This window comes from Podarcis tiliguerta (genome assembly GCF_965153285.1).
Source record: "Podarcis tiliguerta genome assembly, chromosome: W".
In the NCBI taxonomy this organism is placed as follows: domain Eukaryota; kingdom Metazoa; phylum Chordata; class Lepidosauria; order Squamata; family Lacertidae; genus Podarcis; species Podarcis tiliguerta.
Window position 1 is genome coordinate 19289561 of NC_139552.1, and position 27514 is coordinate 19317074.

Here is a 27514-nt window from a genome sequence, read left to right on the forward strand (position 1 = left end):
CCTAAAGCCCGTCGAAGAGAGAGGGAGGAGTCAGGGGGGTCAACGTCTGCGTCGGAAGAGTCCAGGAAAGAAGGGACCCAGGGGGGTAGCAGGACCCAGAGGAGAAAGGAGAGAAGGAAGAGGTGGAGTAAGGTTAGAGTCTTAAACTGGTGTACAGGGGGCGGAGATTCAGATGGAGCTTCGCCGGTCTAAACCCTAGACGTAGAGCTGGGGCGCTGCGGCTTGGAAATGGAAACTGTACTTCAATAAAGACTTTTGTACATTACTACCGGCTAGCGTTGGTCCTCTGTGAGCTGGGACCAGGAGCCAGCTCTGACAATACTTATTTACTCTCCAGATGAAGAACAGCACGTTAAGGACGTGCGGGAAGTTCTAGCTAGGCTCAAGGAGCATAGCCTATGGGTGAAGCTGGAGAAGTGTCATTTTCACACGAGAGAGGTCGAGTTCCTGGGCTATAGGCTGTCGGACAGGGGACTGGCAATAATAATAATAATAATAATAATAATAATAATAATAATAATAATAATATCTTTATTGTCATTGCCCCCTTCGGGGACAACGAAATTACTTGATTGCTCCATAAAAACACTAATTAAACAATACAGTATAATACAGCAAGGGAGATTAGATGACTCTCAAAGTCCGGGCTTCCCATTCAGGGCCGAGATCGCTCTGGAGAAGAAGCTGTTCTTAAGACGGCTCGTTCTTGTCTTCATCGTCCTGTATCTCCGTCCCGATGGCAAGAGCTCGAAGAGACAGTGACCAGGATGCGATGGATCTTTTACTATGTCCAGTGCCTTCCTATGGCACCTTGTGGCATAAATCTGCTCTAAGGTGGAGAGTGGGCAGCCAACAATGCTCTCTGCTGCCTTAACAACCCTGCACAACCCCATCCTTTCCTGGGTAGTACAGCTTCCGTACTACACACATAAGCCATAAGTGAGCATGCTCTCAATGGCACAGTGATGGAAGGCAAGCAGCAGTTTCTGCGGAAGATGGTTTTTCCTTAGTATTCTCAAAAAATACAGTCTCTGCTGCGCCTTCTTCACAAGCCCCCTTGTGTTGACACTCCAGGACAGATCCTCTTGTAATTCAATGCCCAAAAATCTGAACGTTGTTACCCTCTCTACACAGACCCCATCAATCAAAAGTGGCTGGACATTGCACCTCTGTCTCCTGAAGTCCACCACAAGTTCCTTTGTTTTCCTTGTATTTATGAGCAAATTGTTAGCTCTGCACCACTCTGTCAGCCGCTCCACCTCATCTCTATAATCCGTTTCACCCTCCCTCTCAGCGATGAGCCCAATCACGGTTGTGTCATCTGCAAATTTGACAACCCTATTACTAGGGTGAGTAGCGACACAATCGTACGTGTAAAGAATATAAAGGAGTGGACTGAGTACGCATCCCTGTGGTGTTCCTGTGTTAGTCTTAAGCATATTAGAGGTATAAGGGCCCAACCGAACCCTCTGGGAGCGGTCTGACAAAAAGTCCAATATCCACCCACAAAGTGATAACGGAAGCCCCAGATCTTCCAGTTTAGACATCAGACGTTGTGGTAGAATGGTATTAAATGCCGAGCTAAAATCTAAAAAAAGCAGTCTGGCATAACCCCCCCCCCCCCCGCTGCTCCAAATGTGCAAGGACGGCATGGAGGGCAATCGCCACAGCGTCCTCTGTCGATCTTTTCGTTTTATAAGCAAATTGGAATGTGTCCAGTCCCTCTGGTAGGCAGGCAATGACATAATTTCGTACCAGCTTTTCAAAGCACTTCATGATTATAGGTGTGAGTGCTACTGGACGAAAATCATTCAGATCTTCCGGGTTAGGTTTTTTTGCTATTGGAACGATAATAGAGGACTTTAGGCAGGATGGAACAATAGCCTGGGCTAGGGATCGATTTAAAATCCCAGTGAAAACTCCTGCTAGTTGATCTGCACAGTCTCTCAATACCCTTCCAGCTACCCCATCTGGCCCTGTGGCCTTCCTTGGGTTGATTCCCTTCAACACCTTCCTCATCTCTTCTTTTTCCACAGAGACTACTACATTCCTTTGTACTGATGATGGTAATGGTGATGATGATGGCAAAGCCTTCACAGGGAGTGGTGTTGGTGTTGGTAAAGCCTCAGCAGGTGTTGCTGCAGATGTTACTTCAAAACGGGCAAAAAATGCATTCAAATCCTCAGCGAGGGATGCCCCTCCCTCGTCTGCCAGGGAGTCCTTGGATTTATACCCTGTTAATTCTTGTACACCTTGCCACACCTGCCTGGTGTTGTTACTTTGTAGATGGTTCTCCAGCCGCTGTCTATACGCCTCCTTTGCTACACGGATACCTCTCTTTGGATCGGCTCTAGCTAAGCTGTACAGCGACTTATTTCCACTTCTGAAAGCAGTATTTCTTGCCTTTAGCAACCCCTGGACCTCCCTTGTCATCCAGGGCTTCCTGTTTGGGTAGATCTTTATCCGGCGCCTCCGTGTTACATTGTCAGTGCAGAACCTAATATAGTCCAACACTTGCTCAATATGAGTCTCTACATCCTGTTGGGCGAATACCTCCCAATCGGTGTCATGAAAACAGTCTTGTAGTTGTTGGGATGCTTCAGCTGGCCATATTGTAATATCCCTCTTTATAGCTGGAGTCCGTTTCCTCAATGGGAAGTCAGGAGCAGGGACACATGATCAGATTGGCCTAGATGTGCCAATGGTTCGGCCTTATAGGCCTGTTTGACATTTGTATACAGCCTGTCCAGAGTCTTTTCTCCCCTGGTTGGACACTTTATGTGTTGATAGAATTTAGGTAGGACCACTTTCAAATCTGCCTGGTTAAAATCCCCGCATACAAGAAATGCAGCCTCGGGGTACTTGCCTTGTTGCCTCCTAATGGCATCATGCAGAAGACCCATTGCCTCATTGGTGTTCGCATCAGGTGCAATGTATACTATAGTTATCAGTACTGCTGTAAATTCTCGGGGGATATATATAGGTCTGCATTTAAGCGTCATAAATTCCACAGTTGGAGAGCAATAGCTAGCTATCACAGCGTGGTTTGTGCACCAGCTGGACCCGGAGAAGGTCAAAGCGGTGCTGGAGTGGAAAAGCCCCAAAACGAGGAAGGATGTTCAGCGGTTCCTGGGCTTCAGCAACTTCTACCGGAAGTTCATCAAGGACTTCGCACAGCTGGCGACCCCCATAACGGACTGCCTCAGTGGCAAGAAGAAGTTTGAATGGACGGATGGGGCGCAGAGGGCCTTTGAGAGTCTAAAGAGAGTCTTCGCCTCCGAGGAACAACTGCTGCATGTCAACCCTGAACTACCACTGCGCGTGGAGACAGATGCGTCTGATCAAGCAATTGGAGCGGTTCTCATGCAGAAAGATGGGGAGGGGGAGTGGCGTCCGTGTGCCTTCTTTTCCCGGAAGCTCAATAAATCGGAAGTGAACTATAGTATCTATGATAAGGAATTGCTTGCTATTGTGTCTGCGTTCAAGCAATGGCGACATTTTTTGATTGGAGCGAAGCATCAGATACAGGTGTGCACGGATCACAAGAATTTGGAGTACTGGCGGACAGCGAGAGTGATGTGCCAGAGGCAAATACGCTGGGCACAGTTCTTTGCCAACTTCAACTTCAAGATTCAGTACGTACCAGGTGAGCAGAACGTGAGGGCGGACGCTTTATCCCGTAAACCCGAGTATCTGGCAGAGGGAGGACCGCCGACAGCCCGGTTCATGTTCCCCGAGCAGAGGTGGGCTTGCAGAGCAACATTGGTGAAGGACGATGAACTGCTATGCTTGATGCGGGACGATGCTTTTGCCAGAGGAAAGTTGGATGAACTTGGGGAAGGGAGAGGGGCTGAGGGAGGTTTCGAGGAAAAAGGGGGGCTACTGTTTTATCGAGGGGCTTTGTATGTACCAGGGGAAGCTCTCCGGGCCAGAATCCTCCGACAACTGCATGACAGCTTGACGGCAGGACACTTTGGGCAACATAAGACCATGTTGTTGGTCACCAGGGAATTTTGGTGGCCTAAGGTGCGGAAAGATGTAAAGGAATATGTGCGAGGGTGTGAGACCTGTCAGAGAGCCAAAGGGGAGAGGGCAGCTCCGGCAGGGTTATTAGAGCCTCTGCCAACACCAGGGAGGCCATGGGAGGTGGTATCAGTGGACTTCATCACTGACCTGCCCTGGTCCAAGGGGAAAACAGCGGTGGTGGTGGATCTACTCACCAAAATCTGCCATTTTGTGGCGTGTTCTCATGCGGTAACTGCTGAGGAGACAGCCAAATTGTTTGTGGAGCACGTGTTTAAGTTGCATGGGGTCCCTTCGAGGGTCATTTCGGATAGGGGGACACAATTTACCTCCAGATTCTGGCGCAAACTCATGAGTTTGTTGCAAGTTGAGGTAAGTTTCACCACCGCCAGACATCCTGAAAGCAATGGGCAGGCGGAGAGGGTTGTAAGAAACTCAAACCCAGGAGGGTAGGTCCCTTTGAAATCATACAGCAAGTCAACCCAGTTATAGTCCTGCAGAGCAGTGTACTTTGATCTTATTTTCTTCCATCTCGAGCCTGGGACCGGGTTGCCAAAACGGGAAAAAGAATTTTTATAACAAGAAATAATCATTAAGAAGAAATGGATTAAGAGAGAACTGAATCTTTTGCCTATTGTTTGGTGGAAAGGAAAAAAGGAGTTAAATGATAATTGTTTTTGAAAGGTGGATGAAAAATAACTAAAGGAAACTGTAACCAGGCGGCTGTGGAAAGTTACAGAAACATATACTGGATTGTTATATTTGTTACACTTTTGGATAGAAACTTTCACACAGGCTGCAACTTTACAGACTAAATATAAGCATCTGACCTTGACAGTAAGATAACACTGAAAGAACAGACGTGGGAACATGGAGGGAAAAATAACAGCTCTGTTTGAACAATTTCAAAAAAAACTGTCTATTCTGGAATTTGGCATCTCTGATCTGAAGGAAAATGTGCACAGCCTGGCACAAGAAGGAAAAAAATTAGTAAACTCGGCTCAAGGATTGGAATTAAACCAACAAGGAAGGATAACTGAGAAGAATATCGATCAAACAGAACAGGTTTTGTCTTTGCAAGAGGAATCTCTGGCGGAAAATACAGTAATAGAGTCTCAAGCTGATGAACAAGTGGACTATGAGAGTAAAGAGTGCAAAGGACAGATTTGGAAAAGGAGTGCCATGTATGGACTAAGAGATACAGGTTTGATAAGACATATTTTGGAAACTGGCACTCTGAGAAAGTTTGAAGAAGTGAAATCTAGCAACTTTAAAGAGAGTGTGGAGCAAGCTTTGGACAATTCTTTGACTTACAAGAGGAATTACAGAGTTTGGGCAAGCTTGTTCAAAAAGGTTAAAGGAGATGTTGAGGGGAATGTGGTTTGGGACATAATCTTAGGCTCGAAAAAGACTCTGCAGACAGGTCAGAAAGATGATTTAAAGGCCTCGGACATAAGACAACCTGGCTGATGGATTGAATTTATGGATTGGAAAGACTTTAAAAATTTGTAAAAAGGACTGGCAGTACCCGACACCGGGGGGAAGAGATGGGGGGGGGGGGAAATTGGAAATTTTTAAGTAAAATTTGATAAAATATGGTTTTAATAAGCATTTTGAGGGGATGACGGAAGGAATTGGTCCCAGGGAGCAAGATAAGGAAGATGAAAAATTAAGATATAAGGGTATATAATCACAGGGTTTAAGATTAGAAGCTTTAAGGTAAATTTTCTTTTTCTATTATTACTGTTCTTTTTAAAAGGGGTAAAGGTAAATAAGTGAAAAAGCACTAAAAGTTGGATGGAATTTGCCGATTAGATTAAAAATCTGGTATACAAAGAGTGAGGAGGGAGGAAGTCACGGAAACAAGTTAAGGAAAAAAATGGAATGTGAGACTTTGTGTTGTGTGGGGTATTTTTGTGTTTTGCTTTTGGGATTTTTGTGTTGGGGGATGGGGAAGAGGGTTCTTTTTCTTTGGGGTTTTTTTTTCTTTTTTCCATTCCTTTTATTTTATCTCTTTTTGATATTTAATGTCTTTTTTCCTTTTGTTTTTTGTGGATATGTTTTGTTTTGGTGTTATGCTGTTGGAAAATCTCAATAAATATTATTTTTTTAAAAAAGGGTTAGGGTTAGGGTCTGGGTTCAGGTTAGGAATAGGGTGAGGGCTAGGGTTAGGGGTCAATGCTAGTGTTGGGTTAGGACTAATAATAGGGTAATGGGTAGGGTTGGTTAGGAATAGGGTCAAGGTAGGGTTAGCGTTAGGGGTCAGGGCTAGGGGTGGGGTGGGTTAGGATTAAGAATAGAGTTAGGGTTAGGATTCGGGTTAGGATTCGGGTTAGGATTTGGGTTAGGAATAGGGTTAGGGTTCAGTGTTATGGTTCGGTTAGAATTAAGAATAGGGTTAGGGTTGGGTTAGGAATAGGGTTGGGGTTAGGAATAGGGTCAGGGTTAGGGTAAGGGGTCAGTGCGAGGATTGGGTTAGAATTAAAAACACGGTTAGGATTAGGATTGATCAGGAATAGGGTCAGGGTAGGGTTAGGGTTAGAGGTGTATCCTAGGCTTGGGTTAGGGTTAGAGGTCAGGGCTAGGGTTTGGTTGGCATTAGAAATATTGTTAGGGTTAGGAATAGGGTCAGGGTTAGGCTATGGGGTCAATGCTAGGTTTTGGTTAGGGTTAGGAGTCAGGGCTAGGGTTCGGTTAAGAGTAAGAATAGGGTTAGGGTTAGGGTTAGGGTTAGGGTTGGGTTAGGAATAGGGTTAGGAATAGAGTCAGGGTTCGGGGTCAATGCTAGGGTTGGGTTAGGGTTGTAGGGTTGGGGTTAGGATTAGGGGCCAGTGGTAGGGTTGGGTTAGGGTTAGGAATGGGATTAAGGTTAGGGCTCAGAGTTAGGGTTGGGTTAGGAATATGTTCAGTGCGAGGGTTTGGGGTCCATGCTTGGGTTGGGTTAGGGTTAGAATAGGTTTAGGGTTAAGGGTCAATTCTAGGGTAGGGTTAGGATTAAGATTAGGGCTAGGGTTCGGATTCAGTGCTAGGGTTGGGTTAGGGTTGTAGGGTTGGGTTAGGTTTAGGAACCTAACTCTGACTCTATTGCTAACCCAACCCTAACCCTATTCCTAACCCTAGCCCAAACCTAGCACTGACACCTAACCCTAACCCTGACCCTATTCGTAACCCAACCCTAACTCTATTCTTAAAATTTACAAAACTATTTCAAATATATCTTGGAAGTGTAAGGAAAAGTAAGGGATATTTTATCATATCTGATGGGATTGTAATGTAATTAATTGGGGGGGGGGGGAATGATATGGAACTTAGGGAAGTCGGGGGGTGGGTTGGGGTTGGGTGCATTTTGTGTGGGAGGGTCGGAGGGAGAAAAAATGGTCGGGAACAAGGATGATATGTTTCTGGATAATATGTCTTGTTATAATTTTGAATAAATAACAAATAAAGAAAAAAGAATAGGGTTAGGGTTGTTTAGGAATAGGGTCAGGGCTAGGGGTCAATGCTAGGGTTGGGTTAGGGTTTGATTGTTGTTAGCCGCCCTGAGCCCAGCTTTGGCTGGGGAGGGCGGGGTATAAATAAATTTTATTATTATTATTATTATTATTATTATTATTATTATTATTATTATTATGAATGGGGTCAGGGTTAGGGCTCATTGCTAGGGTTGATGAACGCAGCAACCCCAGAGTTGTTCGCAACTGGACCTAACGGTCAGGGGTCCTTTTTTAGTACTACTACTACTACTCTAAGCTGAGGTTCCTGTCTTGTTGATGACCCTGGTGTCCCCCTTTTTTGGAGATTTCTGTACATTGGGCTCAATGACCCTGGGTGACCCTTCTGTTTGGAGATTCCTACAACTGTATTGAGCTTTTTCTTTTTTAAACTGTTGATTATTTATTTATTTATTTGTTTGTTTATTATCCTTTGTTTTTAAATTTTTTTAAGGAAACCATCCAAATTGTTGAGCTGATAATAATGAGGAGGAGGAAACCAAGCCCCAAGCTAAAAAATTAAGAGAGATTGGGAGTGCGTACAGATTTATATGAAAAAATGTGGATATGGAAATGAAGTTTGACATAAACGTAAAAGGAAAGACTCGCCAGGATACCAGAAGATATTATAAAGGATCTAATATTATGAAGTATAAATAATGGCCAACGCAACCAGGAAAAAGAATTCAAATGCCAATAAGATCTCACATGGGTGAGGGGAAGTCGGGTGGGGTAGGGAAGTAGAGGGTGGTGTTTTGAGAATTATTGAGAATTTGATATAATAATAATAATACTATTATTGTCAATGTACAACCTGTGCACAATGAAATTGTATAAAAGTAAAATGATTGTGTTTCTAATTTGAATTATTTTGAATGATTGTGGTTGTAAGTCCCCCCCCTAGTTTTTACTTCTCTTTCTGTCACAAAAACTTTAAATAATAAATTATTAAGATAATAATAATGAAACCGCCTAAATTGCAGCAGCTTCTTCTTCCTCCTCCTCCTCCTCTTCTTCCTCCTCTTCTTCTTTATCCTCCTCTTCTTCTTCGTCCTCCTCCTCTTCCTCCTCCTCCTCCCCTTCTTCTTCTTCTTCTTTTCCCCCTTCCCCTTCCTCTTCTTCTTCCCCTTCTTCCTTTTCTTCTTCCCCTTCTTTTTCCTCCTCCTCTTCTTCTTCTTTCCAAAAATTTTATTAGTTTTTACAATATCAATGACAAACAAAAACATAAAACAAACAAAACATAATGTAATGGTTCTAGGGATTGCTTGTGCGTAAGTTGCCTTTACTCATGGGCTAGGTTGCATGGTTGAACCCTTTCTGACAGGACAGCCTCTATTCCGTGGCTGCCTCAGTCGCTGGCAGAATCCGTCAGTGGGCGTTTCTTAAACCGCTTCCAACATAAAAGCTGTTTGACGCCCAGTCTCCTCCCCCGTTGCCTGCGCGAAAGCTTTCTGCGCAAGGTGAGTGTGGGCAAAGGAGCACTTGTGCCCTCTCCGCTGGTCTCCTGCGAAGAGTCCTGGAGCCACCTCTCCGATTCCTCCATCTCCTCCCCTTCTCCACTGGTGTTACACTGATTTCCTTCCCCAGCGGATGGGCTATCCCTCCTCCTACTAGGACCCTCTCCACCATCGTCCGGGAGCCCCCTCTCCGCCTCCCGCTCCGATGGCAGTTCCCTGACATCCACCTCCCCCCCCCCAGGACCCCCTCCACCCCCAGCCCGACCTTCTGACATAACCTCGTCCCTATCCTCGGCTGACGATGCGGGGAATCCCCTGAAGGAGCTGTCGTCATCCTCCGAGGGTTCAAAACCTGCTTCCCACCCGCCCCAACACCTTTCTGTGGGGGGGGGGGTCTCCCAGTTTGCTTCTTCTTCCTCGGACACCTCCCCTCCCTCCTCTTCGGAGGCAGGAAAACCGACGAATTCCTCTTCGTCGTCTGTGGTGCCAAACTCCTCCTCCCAGAATCTCACTGGTGGTTGTGGTTTCCTCGGGAACAGGTTGTGGAATTCTTCCACTAGATACCTGTCCTCGACCGCCTCAGCAGGGACCCACGTATTTTCCCAAGCTACCAAGTACTCCACTTGGCGCCCTCGCCACCTTGAATCGAGTATTTCCGTAGCTAGGTTCTGGTGTTCCCTCTCCTCTACCTGCAGGTGGGTGGTGACTCTTCCCTCCTGCTCTGGAAACTCCCGCCCCTCCCTGTACAGTGAAAGTAGGGACCTATGGAACACCGGATGTATCTTCATGCTGTTAGGCAGTTTGAGCTTGAATGCCACCGGGTTCACCTGCTGTGTTACCTCAAAAGGTCCCAGCCTCCTTGGTTGCAACTTCTTGCACCCTCCCTTTAGGGGTAACCCTTGGGTTGACAACCACACCCGGTCTCCCACCCGTATGGCTTCCCCCTCCCGACGGTGCTTGTCGGCTTGTCTCTTGTAAACTTCCTTGGCCCGCTCCAAATTCCACCTGAGTTGCTAGTGCAAGGCCTCCATTTCTTCCACAAACTGCTCTGCCGCAGGTACACTCCATCCTTCCTCCCCCCTCCCTGGGAAGGCCCTGGGGTGACACCCATAATTGGCCATGAACGGGCTCATTCCCATGGATACATGTTCAGCGTTGTTATATGCAAACTCAGCCAGCGCTAACTTCTCTACCCAATCGTTCTGTCTCTCGCCTACGTAGCAGCGTAGGTATTGCTGGAGTATCCCGTTTGCTCCTTCCGCTTGCCTGTTGGTTTCCGGGTGTCGCGCCGTCGAGAACCCCACCTCGACCTGCAACAAGCTCATGAGCTTCCTCCAGAACCGGGAAGTAAATTGTTTCCCGCGATCTGAGATGACCCTCGAGGGAGCCCCATGCCGTCTGAAGACGTGCTCCACAAACAACCTGGCTGTTTCCTCTGCTGTTACCGCATGTGAGCAAGCGATGAAATGGCACATCTTTGTCAGTAGATCGACTACCACCATGACTGCTGTTTTCCCCCTCGACTTGGGCAAATCTGTCATAAAATCAATGGACACCACCTCCCAGGGTTTTCCTGGCGTGGGTAAGGGTTCCAGTAACCCTGCAGGAGCCGCCCTCTCCCCCTTGGCCCTTTGGCAGCGGTCGCATGCCCGTACATATTCTCGTACGTCTTCCCTTACCCTTGGCCACCAGAATTGCCTGGTGACAAGTAGCATGGTCTTGTGTTGCCCAAAGTAGCCCGCCGTGGAGTTGTCGTGGAGTTGCTTGAGTACCCTTCCCCTCAGGGTCCCCCCGGTACATACAGCGCCCCCTTGTAGTACAACAACCCTTCCTTTTCCTCAAACCTTCCATGGTTCTCCCTTCCTTCTCGGAGTTCTCTGATTTTAGTTTGAGCGAACTCGTCATTTCTAGTGAGCTCCCCCAGTTCCCGTTTCCCAACCAACGCTCCCCCCCACACCCATCGGTCCTCGGGGATCACATGTCGTATCTCCGGCGGTCCCTCTCCTACCATGTATTCTGGCTTACGGGAGAGCGCATCTGCTCTTACGTTTTCTTCTCCCGGTACGTATCGGATCTCGAAGGAAAACTTGGAGAACTCCTGCGCCCATCGAATCTGCCTCTGGTTGAGTACTCGCGCGGTCCTCCAGTATTCTAAGTTCTTGTGGTCAGTGCAGACCTGAATCTTGTGTTGCGCCCCTATCAACAGATGTCTCCATCGTCGAAACGCCGCATAGATCACAAGCAGTTCGCGGTCATATACGGTATAGTTCTGCTCCGATTTGCTCAGCTTCCTCGAGAAAAAGGCACACGGTCTCCAGTCCCCTTTGGCTCCCCCCTGCAAAAGAAGGACTGCCCCAATGGCTCGGTCAGACGCATCGGTTTCCAACCTCATGGGCTTTGTCAGATCCACATGCAGGAGCTGCTCTTCCGAAGCGAACGCCTTCTTCAGCCTTTCAAAGGATTGCTGGGCACTTTCTGTCCAGGCGAACTTCTTCTTGCTGCTGAGACAATCTGTGATGGGCGCTGTCAAGTGGGCGAAGTTCTTGATGAACTTCCTGTAGAAGTTGCTGAACCCTAGGAACCTCTGCACGTCCTTCCGGGTCTTGGGTGCCTTCCACTCCAGCACCGCCTGCACCTTGCTCGGGTCCATGGCTAGACCCTTGTCCAACAACCTGTACCCCAGAAATTCGACTTCTCGGGCATGGAACTGGCATTTTTCCAGCTTGACCCACAGCTGGTGCTTATGCAGTCTTTTTAGCACTTCCTGGACGTCTCTGACATGTTGCTCCTCATTGTCCGAATAGATTAAGACGTCGTCCAAAAAGGCCATGCAGTTCTTGTACAGCAGGGGGCCCAACACATGGTGCATGAAAGCTTGAAAGCAGGCGGAGCCTGATTGTAATCCAAATGGCATGACTAAGTATTCAAACGCCCCCAAGGGGGTGAACATGGTGGCTTTCCATTCGTCCCCCTCCTGTATTCTAATCAGATTGTACGCTCCCCGGAGATCCAGTTTAGTAAAAAAATTTCCCCGCCTCACTTGTGTTAAAATGTCATCAATCCTGGGCATTGGGAAGGTCACTGGTTCTGAGACCAAGTTTAACGCCCTATAGTCTACGACCAATCTGGGCTGGTTAGTCTCCTTTTTGTCCACAAAGAACACTGGGCTGCCCCCCACCGCCTTTGATTCCCTTATGAACCTGCATCTCCCTGTCTGACATAGCATACAGCTTACCCATTGGTAGTTGCGCCCCTGGGATCAAGTTGATTCGGCAGTCAAAGGGCCGGTGGGGGGGGGGTAGTTTGTCTGCCTCTTTCTCGCTGAAGACTTCCCTTAGGTCAGCATATTGTGTTGGCACCTCTCCTTTCGTTCCCACTGCCAGCCCAGCCACCCTGGCCACAGTCATTCTTGGGGTCCCCCCCCAGACAGTGCTCCAGACAGTACGTTGACCCAAAGGTGACTGACTGCTGATGCCATGACACTACTGGGTCATGCAGTGCCAGCCAGCTCATTCCCAATATTATTGGAGGTCCGGCCAGTGTGGCCACGTGAAAGGCGATGGTTTCAGTGTGCCTGGAAACCCTCATTCGCATTGGTGGGGTCTGGTGTGTCACTTCCCCTCCCAGAAGTTCCCTGCCATCTATGGTGGTCACTTGCAAGGGAAAATCCAAAGGTAGTAAGTGGAGTTGGTGCTCCAGGGCAAAGTCCCTGCTGAAGAAATTACAGGAGCTGCCTGAATCCAGCAACCCCTCAACCTTGACTGGGTACCCGTTTGGGAGTTCTAGCACCACTTCTACAGCTATAGCTGCTCTGGGGCGATCAGGCTGGAGCGCTTTTATTGGTTGCTCGCCTGGCTGCTTGCGCTCTTGACTGGCAGCCAGGCACTTTCGTTTCCCTGCGCCTGTTCTTGCTCCTGCTTCTCCTCCCCACTGGCAGCAGCCCCCACCATCCCTTGCCACGCCTTCCTTTGAGGGCAGACCCTGGCAAAGTGTCCTGGCCGTTGGCAGAGAAAGCATTTCTTAGTCGTCTTCCAATCCTTTCCCTCCCTTTTGTGACCTTCACTGGACTTAAAATCCCGCTGGCTCTAGCACCATCCACTTCCATTGGCTCAGGAGCCTGGGAAAACTGCCTTGGTATTTCAGGAATGCTGTAGTCAAGGCAACGTTCCCCTCCCTTTCCCTCGCGCTTCTCCTGAGCGCGCGCTTCCTGTCGTACTCCAATCGCAAGCACAGCCTTGGTCAGCTGATCCATGGACTGCGGGCGGGGGGCCCTGGACAGTTCGTCCTTCACAGCCGGAGACAGACCTTCCTCGAATAGCATTTGTACTGGTTCCGAGTCCAAATTCCATCCGAGCCGGTGGATCAGCATGGCAAAACGTGACCACTATTCTCTAACTGATTGGCCCCCCTGCTTGCACCCCATCAGCTCCTGCCTAGTCACATTCTGTGCCACTTCACTTGAATACATCACATCCATGGCCTGGAAGAATTTCTTAAGGTCCTTCAGGGCTGTATTCTGCGTTGCCATGAGGGGCCTAATCCAATCACGAGGCCCCCCCTGGAGATGCCCCACCACATAGGCTACTCGTTCTCCATCGTCTGCAAAGTCATTATGCTGCAGTTCCAAGGCATACTCTATTTCCGTTTGGAACGCATTATAGTCTTGGGGGTCCCCCCCAAACTTCTGTACCAACCCCGGTACTTTCCTGGCGATGGGGGTGGATCTGACCTGTGCATCCAGAGCTCGCCTTTCATCCAGCCGCGCCGTTAGGAGAGCCACATGCTGTTCCAAGTCTCGGTTTCTCTCAACCAGACTTTGCCCTCCAGCTGCTTGCTCCTCCCGACCTCTGGATCCCCTGGTGACGCTCATGCTGTCTCCCCTCCGAAGCTGCGCACAAGCAATGTAAGGGACTGATGGATTGCTGTAATGGTTCTAGGGATTGCTTGTGCGTAAATTGCCTTTACTCATGGGCTAGGTTGCATGGTTGAACCCTTTCTGACAGGACAGCCTCTATTCCGTGGCTGCCTCAGTCGCTGGCAGAATCCGTCAGTGGGCGTTTCTTAAACCGCTTCCAACATAAAACCTGTTTGACGCCCAGTCTCCTCCCCCGTTGCCTGCGCGAAAGCTTTCTGCGCAAGGTGAGTGTGGGCAAAGGAGCACTTGTGCCCTCTCCGCTGGTCTCCTGCGAAGAGTCCTGGAGCCACCTCTCCGATTCCTCCATCTCCTCCCCTTCTCCACTGGTGTTACGCTGATTTCCTTCCCCAGCGTATGGGCTATCCCTCCTCCTGCTAGGACCCTCTCCACCATCGTCCGGGAGCCCCCTCTCCGCCTCCCGCTCCGATGGCAGTTCCCTGACACATAACAAACATAAATCATAACCTTATTGAAAATAACAGTTATTTACTTTGTAAAACGGCTTCCTCGTTTCCCCTTAGTTGAATTTCATTGCATATCCTTATAACGGTTTTCCAAATCCCAATTTTAATACCCTTTAAATTAAACATTAACATCTTTAAATCTTCTCCTTCTTGTATTAAACATATTATTTTATCAGTTAACATAAATGCAATCCTAAGCCCATTAAGTATCTGGATGCAATTTCCAGTTATTTTAGCTTAACAAATTTAGCTAAATAATCATTAAATTTCTTCCATTCTCCGTGGTGTTCCTCCTCCTTCTGGTCACGGACTCTTCCAGTTAGATCAGCTAGCTCCATACAATCCATCATCTTCATCTGCCATTCTTCTACTGTTGGTAATTCTTGAGTTTTCCACTTTTTAGCTAACAAAATACGAGCCGCAGTTGTGGCATACAAAAACAGATTAACATCTTTCTTGGGCAATTCCGAACCTGTTATTCCAAGAAGAAAGGCCTCTGGTTTCTTTATAAATGTATATTTCAACATTTTTTTCAATTCATTATAAATCTTTTCCCAGAAGTCCTTCACCTTGGAGCAGGTCCACCACATATGAAAAAATGTTCCTTCCTTTTCTTTACATTTCCAACATGTATTATCACAATTATGATACATCTTTGCTAATTTTACAGGAGTCAAATACCATCTATACATCATTTTCATAATATTTTCCTTTAACAAAGTACATGCGGTGAACTTCACCCCTTTCTTCCACAATCTTTCCCAGTCCTCAAACATTATGTTATGTCCTAAATCTCTTGCCCAATCTATCATCACCGATTTAACTTGTTCATCTTTCGTATGCCACTCCAGCAAAAGCTTGTACATTTTAGATAAGTTTTTACCTTCAGTATCTAACAACTCCATCTCCAACTTAGATTTTTCCAAGGCAAAACCGTTTTTCTTATCCAATTTATACAATTCATTAATCTGGTGGTAATGTAGCCAATTTAGCTTATCTTTAATTTGCTCAAATGGTCTTAATTTATAACCTTCCTCTTCCTCTATTAATAAGTCATAATATCTCAACCATTTGGTATCCATATTTAATTTTTTCTGGGACTTTCCCTCCATTGGTGAAAGCCATCTGAGCGTCTTTCTTTCTTAAAGGCCTTTGTATTTTATCCAAACATTATACAACAATTTCCTAATTATATGATTTTTAAATGCTTTATGGGCTTTTACTTTATCATACCACAAATATGCATGCCAACCAAACACATTATCAAATCCCTCTAAATCTAGTAAATCTGTATCTTCTAATTTCATCCATTCTTTAATCCAACAAAGTGCGGCAGCTTCAAAATAGATTTTTAAGTCTGGCAGAGAGAATCCCCCTCTTTCTTTGGAATCCGTAAGTAATTTGTATTTAATTCTGGGTTTCCTCCCCTGCCAGATAAATCTAGAAAGAGCTTTTTGCCATTCTTTAAAACATTTCATATTGTCTATAATTGGGAGGGCTTGAAACAAAAAAAGCATCTTTGGCAGCACATTCATCTTAATCACAGAAATCCGGCCCATTAATGACAATTTTTTTTTTTTGCAAGTAAATTTTTATTAATATTGCTCATTTATACATAAGAACAAATACAAAATTTATACCATAACTTGCGCGTATCACAACAAATCAAAAATACAACACAAAATTCTTATAGGCTCCGCCGAGCCGTAGACTTCCTTCCACACTTTTGGTAAGTATCAGATAAATTTGTATTCATGTATTTTATCGTTTTAATCTGTATCATTTACTGTTAGATTTAATTCAGCCCCGCCAGTGTCGTCTGAAAATTAGTTCCAAGATAAGTCAAATATTTATTCCAATTGTCATGAAATTTCTGTTCATCTTGATCCCTTAATCTTCCTGTTATTCTAGCGAGCTCGGCATAATTTATCAACTTAACCTGCCAATCACTTATACTGGGTATAACTTCTGTTTTCCAGTTTTGCGCTAACAAGATTCTTGCGGCTGTAGTGGCATATAAGAATAGTATCTTATCTTCTTTTTTAATTTCTTTACCCATCATTCCTAACAGAAAGGCTTCAGGCTTTTTGGGAAAGGTATATTTGAGAATTTTTTTAAGTTCATTGTAGATCATTTCCCAAAAGCCCTTCACCTTACTGCATGCCCACCACATGTGGTAGAGGTCTCCCTCTGCCTCTCCACATTTCCAACATTTCTTATTTTTCAGCCTATAGATTTTGGCTAACTTCACTGGTGTATGGTACCATCTATATATCATTTTCCATAGATTTTCCTTTAGTACCGTACACGCCGTAAACTTCATGTTGATGTTCCACAATTCCAGCCACTTCTCAAACTCAATATTATACCCAATATCCACTGCCCATTTAGTCATAGCCTCCTTTACCTCCTCGTCTTTTGTATACCACTCCAGTAAAATATCATATATCTTAGCCAATATTTTATTTTTACCTTCTATGATTTCTATACTAAATTTAGATTTTTTGTCTTCAAACCCTAGGTTCTTTTTATTTTCTTTCAACAGATCATTTACCTGGTGGTATTGTATCCACCCAGTAAATGAATTTTTTATCTCTTCATATGGTCTGAGTTTAATGCCTTGATCAGTTTTCCGTATAAGTTCTTCATAGGTGGCATTCTTCCCTTCCATATTTGTTTTTTTAACCGTTAGGACCTCTATTGGCGAGATCCACCAAGGTGTCTTCCTTTCCAGCAAGTTTTTGTTTCTCTCCCATGCTTGAAATATAGGTCCTCTGAAAACATGGTTCAGGAAGCTTCTATGTGCCTTCACCTTTCCGTACCATAAGTACGCGTGCCACCCGAACCTATTGTCGAAGCCCTCCAAGTCCAAGATGTCTCTATTTTCCAATCTTATCCAGTCTTTAAGCCACAGTAGGCACGCCGCTTCATAGTATATGCTTAAATCCGGTAGGGAGAAGCCCCCTCTCTCTTTTTTGTCTACCAATATTTTCATTTTTATTCGCGGTCTTTTTCCCTGCCAGATGTATCTCGCTAAGGCTCTTTGCCACTCTTTACACTGTTTTAACCCTTTAAGTATAGGTATAGTTTGAAACAGAAAAAGCATTCTGGGTAGTATGTTCATTTTAACAACCGCTATCCTCCCCAGGAAGGATAATTTCATTCCCTCCCAAATTTCTAAATCTTTCTTAATGCCCCTCCAGGTGACCTCATAGTTGTCCTTATAAAGGTTGATATTCTTGGTTGTGATCCACACTCCAAGATATTTCACCTTCTTTACTATCTTAATTCCTGTCCTTTGTTCTAAGTCTATATTGTCTTCTTTACTTAAATTTTTGGTCAACATTTTAGTCTTATTCATATTCACTTTAAATCCAGCCACAGCACAGAATTCTTCCAATTTTTTTAGAGCCTTTTCCACATTATCTTTTGGATCTTCCAATGTTAGTACAATGTCATCCGCGAAGGCTTTAATCTTGTATTCATTAATGCCCACCTTGACTCCTTTAACCTCTGTTGTTTCCCTCAGATTCTTAATAAGTACTTCTAGCACTGTTATAAACAATAAAGGAGACAGGGGGCAACCTTGTCTAGTCCCTTTAGATATATCAAAATATTCCGATGTGGTGTTATTTATTACAAGTTTTGCTTTTTGCTCAAAATAAATAGCTTCAATGCCCTTTCTAAATCTTTCTCCCATTCCCATCTTTTTTAGATTTTCAGTCAGGAAGCGCCAAGAAACATTGTCGAATGCCTTTTCGGCATCGATAAATATCAAGGCCGCCTGCTTGTCTATTCTAGTTTCCAAGTATTCAATAATGTCAATCACATTTCTCACGTTATCCTTCAGTTGTCTCCCTGGTAGGAAGCCCGTTTGGTCTTTGTGAATTCTACTAATCAAAACTTTTTTTAACCTTTCAGCCATTATATCCGCGAACAATTTATAATCGTTATTTAAAAGTGAAATCGGTCTATAATTCTTCACTTCTAAAGCGTCTACCTCTTTTTTAGGAATTAATGTGATATAGGCTTCCTTCCAGGTGTTCGGGATCTTTCCCTCTTCTAAGATTTTGTTCATAACTTCCCCTAGAATTGGTATCAATTGATCACTTAACATTTTGTAATATTTGGCCAGTAGGCCATCCGGCCCCGGTGCTTTTCCACTTTTCATTTTTTTTATTGCCTTCTTTATCTCATCTTCTGTAATCTTCTGGTTTAAGATTTCATTTTCTTCTGTTGTGATCTGTTGTAAATGATGTTTTCCCAAATAGTTTTCTATTTCAGATTCCCGTTCCTTCTCTCTTTTATATAGGTCTTTGTAATATCTTTGGAATATCCTTTTTATTTCTTTTGGCTCTTCTACTATCCTTTCTCCATCTCTTAACTTACAAATCATGTTTTGTTTTTTCCTTTCTCTTAATTGCCACGCCAGGTATTTCCCTATTTTATTAGCTGACTCAAAGCTTTTTTGTTTCATCATTTTAATTTTCCATTCAATCTCCTGATTTACTATCATAGAATATTGGGCTTGTAATATCTTTATATTTCGTTTTATTGTCTCCTCTCCTGGTTTTGTAGTCAATTGTCTTTCATTCTCCATAAGCTGCACTAGGATCTCCTCTTTTCTTTTCTCTTTTTCTTTTCTTAAATGACTATTTTTCTGAATTAGGAAGCCCCTCATAACTGCCTTTCCCGTGTCCCAAACCGTCTCTACTGCTGTCCCTTTATTTAGGTTCCATTAATGACAATTTTAAGTTAGACCACACCTCTAAATCTCTTTTAATTTCATTCCATATTTTCTCATAGTTATCCTTATACAAATTCAAATTTTTCCCAGACAGGTTCACCCCCAAATATTTAACTTTTTTCACAAAATCTAGGCCCGTTTTTTCTTGTAACATTTTCCTTTCTTCATTATCCAGATTTTTCTCTATTACTTTGGTCTTGCTCTTGTTTAATTTAAATCCTGCTACCTGACCAAACTCATGTATTAGCTCCAGTGCTTTAACTGCACTGGAGTCTGGATCTTGTAATGTTAGAACCAAATCATCAGCATAGGCTTTTAATTTGTATTGTTTCGAACCTACTGTAATACCTTTAACTTGTTCATCTTTTCTAATCATACTTAGCAAGACCTCCGGAACCGAGATAAACAGCAGAGGGGACAATGGACACCCTTGCCTGGTTCCCTTCTCAATTCTAATTTCCTCTGAAACCACATTATTTACAATAATTTTAGCTTTTTGTTCTTGATAGATCAATTTAATACCATTTATAAAATCATGACCTATCCCCATACTCTCTAAGTTATGTAACATAAAACTCCAAGAAACATTGTCAAAGGCTTTCTCAGCATCGATAAACATTAACATTGCTGTCAGAGCTGGCTCCAGGTCCCAGCTCACAGAGGACCAACGCTAGCCGGTAGTAATGTACAAAAGTCTTTATTGAAGTACTGTTTCCATTTTCAAGCCGGAGCGCCCCAGCTCTACGTCTAGGGTTTAGACCGGCGAAGCTCCATCTGAATCTCCGCCCCCTGTACACCAGTTTAAGATTCTAGCCTTACTCCACCTCTTCCGTCTCTCCTTTCTCCTCTGGGTCCTGCTACCTCCCGGGGTCCCTTCCTTCCTGGATTCTTCCGACGCAGACGTTGACCCCCCTGACTCCTCCCGCTCTCTTCGGCGGGCTTTAGGACCTGACTCCCTATCCGGGCTGCCAACTGCGCCGCCCTCCCGTACATTTGAACTTGGCGCGCGCGCCCAGCCTTCAACCTTCCTCTCGACCGTTTCCTCGCTCCCCGATGGAGGCGTGGCCAGTCCTGCCTCATGTCCTCCCGCTGGCAGCGCGCCGCCTGATCCCGATGCCTGGGACTCCTCCCCCCTACTGCACTCTGGTGTGGACGCTGGTCCTGATTTCCAACTGCTGCTCTCTGAGTCCCCTCTGGCCCCTTCTTCCTGGGGTGTCCCCCTAGGCACCCCCCTTGCCCTGACCATGGGAGCCCCTTTCTGTGAATCTTCCGATTCACTGGAAAGACTCAGAGACCTCGGACCGCTGTCATCGCTGACATTTCCTTCGGACTCCTCCCCCTCGCTCTCCATTTCCTCCCTTTCCTGTGCCTCTGCTCCTGAACCCCTGACAATTGCTTTACAACTCTTTCTTGCTTCTAACGTTTCCAAAATATCCACAACATTTCTAATATTGTCTTTCATATGTCTTCCAGGCAGAAATCCTGCCTGGTATTTATGAATATACTCAGATAAAACCTTTTTTAGTCTATTAGCCAATATATTTGCAAAAATTTTATAATCCACATTGAGTAGGGAGATTGGTCTATAGTTTTTAACGTTGGATCTATCCTGACCCTGTTTAGGAATCAGAGTAATGTACGCTTGTTTCCAGGTTTCAGGTGCTTCCCCCCCACCCCGTAAAATTGAATTAGATATTTCTACCAGAGGTTGTATAAGCCAATCTTTCAATGTCTTATAATATTTTGCTGATAGACCATCAGGTCCTGGTGTCTTGCCAAGTTGCATTGAATTTATTGCATGTTCCACTTCCTGACTTGTAATTACGCCATTTAGTAGGTTCTTTTTATCTTTCGGAATCCGTTGCATTCCGTTGTTCTTTATAAATTGCTTGATTTCCCCTAGATCTTCTTTTTCTTTTTTATACAGTTGTTTATAATAGTTATAAAAAAATTTCTAATGTCTGCAGGTTTCTCTACCGATTTTCCTTCTGTAACAATGTTTGTAATAGTACTTTGTTTTTGTCTCTTCTTTAGTTGCCAGGCTAATAGTTTCCCACATTTATTTGCAGATTCAAAATTTCTTTGTTTCATCTTTCTTATCTTCCATTCAATTTCTTGGTTTATTAACTGTGAATATTGAACCTGTAAGGCTTTAATTTCTTTTTGGATCTGCAAATTCTTTGGGTTTCCTCTAAGCTTCTTCTCTTTGTCTTTCAGTTGTTCTATAATTTTGTCTTTTGTCTCATTCTGTGACTTTCCCCTAATTGTGTTTTGTTGTATCAGAAACCTTCTCATTACTGCTTTGCTGGCCTCCCAAATCACCCTTATCTCCATTCCTTGAGTCATATTAATTTCAAAATAATCCTTTAGGGTTTTTTGGGCCTTATTTACAATTGATGAATTTCTCAACAAATCGTCATTCATTCACCATCTGAAGGGACCCTGAACAAACATTTTCAAGTCCATAGAAACTGCATTATGATCCGAGCAGGTTTTAGGGCAAATTTCCGTTTTTGCCACTTTAGGAACCAAGTCTCTGGATATCAATATAGAGTCTATTCGCGAAAATACTTGGTATGCATCTGAAAAAAGTGAAGTCTCTTTCCATTGGATTTCTAATTCTCCATATATCTGACAGATCAAATTGTTCAGTTAGATCAAAGAAAGTCTTTGGTAGTCTGCCAGAGTTTGTAACCTTTGATCTCTGAGTTCTGTCCATCAAGGTAGATGCAATGCCATTCAAATCCCCCATCAAAATAATTTTATAATCCAAGTATTCCAGCAGACTTGCTTCCAGGTTCTTAAAAAATTCCGCTTTGCCATCATTAGGTGCATAGATTCCTAATACCAAAAATTTCTCGCCTTGTGCTGAAATTTCAACTGCAATATATCTTCCTTCCTCATCTTTGAAAGCAAATTTTGGATTCCATTTATCTTTGATGTAGAAAACCACTCCTCTTTTTTTGACTTTGTCAGAAGAAATAAATTCTTGACCCAATCTTTTATTTATTAAAAACTTTTTGTGTAATCTTGTAATGTGGGTTTCCTGTAGACAAATTATGTCCAAATTTTGTTTCTCCAAAATATGATAAATTTGTCTCCTTTTTTGTGGCAAGTACATGCCATGAACATTCCATGAATAAATTCTCAACGCCATATTATCTATTTACGAGGAGGCTGCCTCCGCCCCCCTTCTTCCTCCTCCTCCTCCTCCTCCTCCCCCTCTTCTTCTTCTTCTTCTTCTTCTTCCTCTTGTTCCCCTTCTTCTTCCTTTTCCTCCTCCTCTTCTTCTTCTTCTTCTTCTTCTTCTTCTTCTTCTTCTTCTTCTTCTTCTTCTTCTTCTTCTTCCCCTTCTTCCTCTTCTTTGTTTAATTAATTTAGGAAACCACCCAGGGGGTGGGGGAGCTGCGCAGCTTTGCCAGCCGCCTCCCCTTCCCCTGCATGCCCGCCGGCTGCGTCCTGCCAACCATAAGTTTGGCGGGCGCACAGCTTCCCTCTCAAGCCTCTGCGGGGATCGCTCTCCTGCAGCGACCTGTTGCGCTCCTGTTGCGCTCCCTTTCCAGGGCAGCTTTATTTATTTCATGTCTTTAAGGAGTCCTCTGTGCGTGGTAAAGGCTTGTTGCTGGGACAATAGGAGGCTGCCTTATACTGAGTCTCACTATGGCTCTATCTAGCTCAGTCTTGTCCACAATGGATGGCGAAAACTCTCCAGGGTTTCAGACAGAGGACATTCTAGCTGGAGATACAACAGATTGAACCGGAGAGCTTCTGCATGTAAGCAGCTGCTTTACCACTAAGCTATGGCCCTTCTCCCATTGCTTCTGCCCTGAATGAACTGCAAGCCTGTCCTCCAGTCCTCCCAAAACTCTCTTTTGTGGCTACACTCTGCAGGAGGTCATTGGCTGCAGAAGTTGAGCTGAATCCGTGAGAAGGCTGATCTGTAATGAAATGCTGACTTTCAGGCATCTCTTGAAGACCTTTTTTATGCCAACAGCTCTGTGCTATCATTTAAACATTTCTTGAGCACCCAGACATTTGAATTCTTTGGACTGATTTTAATGTCCACCCTCCACCCGCTTTTGTACATTGCCGTATTTTATGACATGCCCTAGCTTCTGAGAAGCCTTTCGCTCAAACCAGTTAGACATGACATGAATTAGTCGTTTTATCCACCCGGCATGTATGGAACAGACCCTGACGAATCAACTGACAAGGCATAATTAATCCCCCAGCTGAACTGAACAGGGAGCAGCAGCTGGGGTAGAACATGCAAACAAGAAATTATTAGTTCAAGGTACAGAAGCCCCAGAACACCCCAGCCACATGGAGTTAAGAATAGCAATTCCAGATTAAAGGGCTTGCATCTGAGACATTTGTTCCTTCCTTTTTGCCAAGACAGGTGATGTTCCTACGAATACATTGGAAATTTTGAAAGGACTGTGGGCAATTCTCCTCCGCAGCTGAAGATCCAGAACTATCTGAAGAGGGGAAAATACCAGGTCTTGCTCAGCTGGAGATGTCTTATTTCCTTTTTAGATATAAGCTAATGAGAATTTTAGGCTGCCGGGGATGGCAGTCACATGGGAGGTGGCTGAAAATGCACATGGAGAAACAATGGGTCCTTGTACTGAGGGGACTGTCTGTCCTGCAGGAGGAAGCCAGTTGTTGAAAGCGAACATGGATCTGAGAAGGAGCTTAGAGGGAGATTTCAACATCCAGCTGGAGCCATCAATGGCAGTTCGTCACTAGTTCAGAGTTGGGGACTTTTTTTCAGTCTTAAGGGCCATATTCTCCTCTGGGAAGCCTTCCAGGGGCCGTGTGTCTGTGGTGGAAGGGGCCACAGGTGAAAGTGGGTGGAGTGATGAATGTAAACTTTGGTTTCCTAAGGGAGGCTGGTTTCTACACACATTCAACTCTCCACTCTCTGTCCTTCATGATTCAAAAGAAGAAGAAGAAGACTCAGAAGAAGAAGAAGAAGGGGGAGCAGATGGCTTGGAGGCTAAACAAGCAACAGGTTTAAGTGAGACTGAGGCAGCTGAGGAGGAGGAGGAGAAGGAGGTGGAGGCTGAGGCTGCAACAGATCCCCAGGCACCTGCCATGTCCACTGTTCCCTTCTCCCCTCCTCCTGTGTCCCCAGGAACAAGGGAGGCATTACATGGAGCAGAACAAAAGGCACAGAGAGCCCCTCCACGACTGTTGGGAAGTCAGCCGACTGAGGAGGAGCCTTAGGATAGGGATGCCATATTTCTAAAAGTAGAAACCAAGACACCCTGAAAGCTGTGGAGCTACTTTTAGGAAGACCCCCAAATTGTTGAGCTTCTTAAAGGAAGACCCAGAAGCTGTTGATGTATGATAGCCCCACCTCAGGAGGAGGCTAAGATCCTCCATTCTGGCAACTGGGGCTAGTCCTGCCTGTGGAGTTTCTCTGTCGGGTTTTGTCTCTCTGAATAATAATAATAATAATAATTCTCTCTGAAGAAAGAGTCCACCTTACTGCTCATCTCTGAGTTTTGATGCTGAACTGCAGCTGAATCAGCCCTGACAGCCAGGCTCAGGCCAATTGAGCAGATGAGACCACTAGGGGGTCCAACAGTCAAGAAGGTGGTTTCTGCCCGTGCTGTAGAGGGAAGTGACGAGCAGTAGGACTCATCCACCTGGGAAGATAGCTCATTTAAGAGAAGGAAGTCCCTGATCCTAAACCTGATTGATCCATTTAGCCCAGTATTGCCCACTTCCAGCCTGAGTGGCAGAAGCTCTCCAGGGTCTTGGGCAGAGAGAGGCTCCTACCTACATTGAGCTTCTAACTGTAGGTGCTAGGGACTGCACCTGGGACCTTCTGCATGCAATGCAGGTGCTGACACACTGAGGCTATGGGTCCTCCACAAAACCTTCAGGTATGGGCAGGAGGCACTACTCGGCATCATTATATCCCACCCTTCCTCCCAAAGGAGTCCAGGGAAGCAAACACACAACAGTTAAACAACCAAAACATCCAAAAACAGTTCCTACACAGAAGCAGACTAAGAAAAATCTCTCCTTAGAAGGCTTCTTGAAAGAGGAAGAGAAAGTAAGCATTGAAAAGATAGCAGAGAAGGGACCCCCGATAAGGTGGTACCTGCAGGAAGCCGTCATCTGCAGAGCAGAGCCATCCATTGGGTATATAAGGGGTGATATGATTTTTCAGGTGCCTTAGCCTCAACCAATACCTCGAACTATCAATCAACCTCCTCAGTCTCCTATATGCTTCTGATGAAATAGGCTATGCCTGCATAAGTTTTTGTTATGTTGTCCTAAAATACCACTACTCTTTTGTCTCTTCCTTCTGAAGGATCCTGGTGAACAAGCAAAAAGCCCTTGAAAACACACACACACACACACACACACATTGCGGTTCCTGCGCAATGTTTGCCATCTTGCCAAAGGTTGCAGGCAGCTTTACCTGCAGCAATTGCATGTTGATTGCCCTCTTAGAAGACAAAGTCCAGCAACTGGAGGAATGTGTAGCTACGCTCCAAAGAATTAGAGAACTGGAGCTCTTATTGGAAGCAGCAGAGCACACCGTCTCCACCAAGGAGGAGACAGGAGACTCCCCTGGGAAGGAGGCTAGTTCACCAACACAGGAGCCAGATATATGGAGAAATGTGACTCAAAGAAGTAGGAGGCCCAGGGTTCGCTCTGATTAGAAATACACAATCGCTTTGAGGTCCTCTCCCCTAGCATGGAAGACGAAGAGCAGACTCCATTTGAGGATCTCTCCCTCATTACAGTCAATCAGGTATATGAAAACGAGCAGCAAAGTCAGTTCTCAGGGAATGTGCAGGCGACCTTGGAACGGACAGCTCATGGAAGAACCCCGACCAAACCTAAGAGGAGGCGTGTAGTGGTGATAGGGGATTCCCTACTGAGGGGAACTCGGGGTTGCAGCGCTCATCTCGCTTTACTGGCCGAGGGAGCCGGCGTGCAGCTTCCGGGTCATGTGGCCAGCATGACTAAGCCACTTCTGGAGAACCAGAGCTGTGCACGGAAACGGCGTTTACCTTCCCGCCGGAGCGGCACCTATTGATCTACTTGCACTTGGACGTGGGAAATAAACAAGATGAGCTTGAGCTCTTGGTACAGCACACTAAATATGACATAATAGGCATCACTGAAACCTGTTGGGATAAGTCCCACAATTGGAATGTAATAATCGAGGGATACAATCTATTTCAGAGAAACAGACCAGACAAGAAAGGAGGAGGAGTGGCGTTATATGTCAGGGGTGTGTATACCTGTGAAGAGATCCAAGATTTAGAACCTCAAAGCCAAAGTGAGAGCTTTTGGGTCAAAATTAAGGGAGAGAAGAATAACAGTGACCTCATTGTGGGAGTTTACTATAGATCCCCAAGCCAAACGGAGGACATAGATGATGCCTTCCTGGAACAGATGGCCAAGCATGCAAAAGGAAGGGAGATAGTAGTAATGGGGGACTTCAATTACCCGGATATTTGTTGGATGTCAAACTCAGCCAAGAGCATAAGGTCAAACAGATTCCTCACTGGCCTTGCAGACAACTTCGTTGTCCAGAAAGTGGGAGAAGCAACAAGAGGAACAGCCATTTTAGATCTGGTCCTAACCAATGTTGATGACCTGTTTAGTGTCAGTTGAGAGCATCAGGCAGAGCACCCAGCACCTACCGAATCCTTTTTTTATTCCAGCAGGTCTTTTTAACGGAAGTCTGATGTCATCATTGTTAACTTTTCTGCAATGTATTTCTCGTGTGTCACTTCAGAGATGATTATAGTCAAGTGGTGTATAAGCTGTTTAAATAGTAAATAGTTGAATGCAATTTTAAAAATAATAATTGTATAACAAGGGGGAAAGCATACTTGTATCTGACCATATTTTAATGGGCACAGACTTTGATAAATAGCATCCTAGCCATAGGCTAATTTTGTGGAGTTTAAAGCTAAGCATACAGGTTCTGAAAGCATGCTTTGAAATCCATATGAACTCTAGTATGCTGTCGGGGGAAGAGGAAGGATGTGGTTGGCTGAAATGAAGTCCGATTCTGTACAGATAAATCACTAGTGGAAGCGCCAACAGAAACGTGTACAGATTCCACACGATCCTGAGGAAGCCTGAATCTGGGCAGGACCTTGTCTCTTGGCCTGTCATTTGTGGCTGCTCCACCCAGGTCTGAGACGCCTTCCGGAGTGAAACAGTGATCGGGGGGGGGGGGGGGGAGGCAAGAGGATGGAGCCGTCTAAACCCCTTTGGCGGGTACTTTGAAAACAGACACCTTTTGTCTGGATCTTCCCAGTGCAAAGATGGGTCTGTATGCATTTTGAGCAGAGGAGGCGGGTCTGTGGAACTGCCCACCACTGCGGTGTACTGTTCCCAGAATATTTTTATAAAAAAAAATTATTCAAAGTTAT

General features: G+C 45.0%; 1 long non-coding RNA gene across 1 annotated transcript in view; it reads right to left on the reverse strand.

Annotated features, from left to right (window-relative positions):
* LOC310668898 overlaps positions 1 to 27514 on the reverse strand; it is a 97683-nt gene that overhangs the window by 59875 nt on the left and 10294 nt on the right. Inside the window, exon 2 of the long non-coding RNA XR_014506882.1 lies at positions 26316 to 26726. This is a non-coding gene — a long non-coding RNA (uncharacterized lncRNA). The remainder of the gene's footprint in view (positions 1 to 26315; positions 26727 to 27514) is intronic.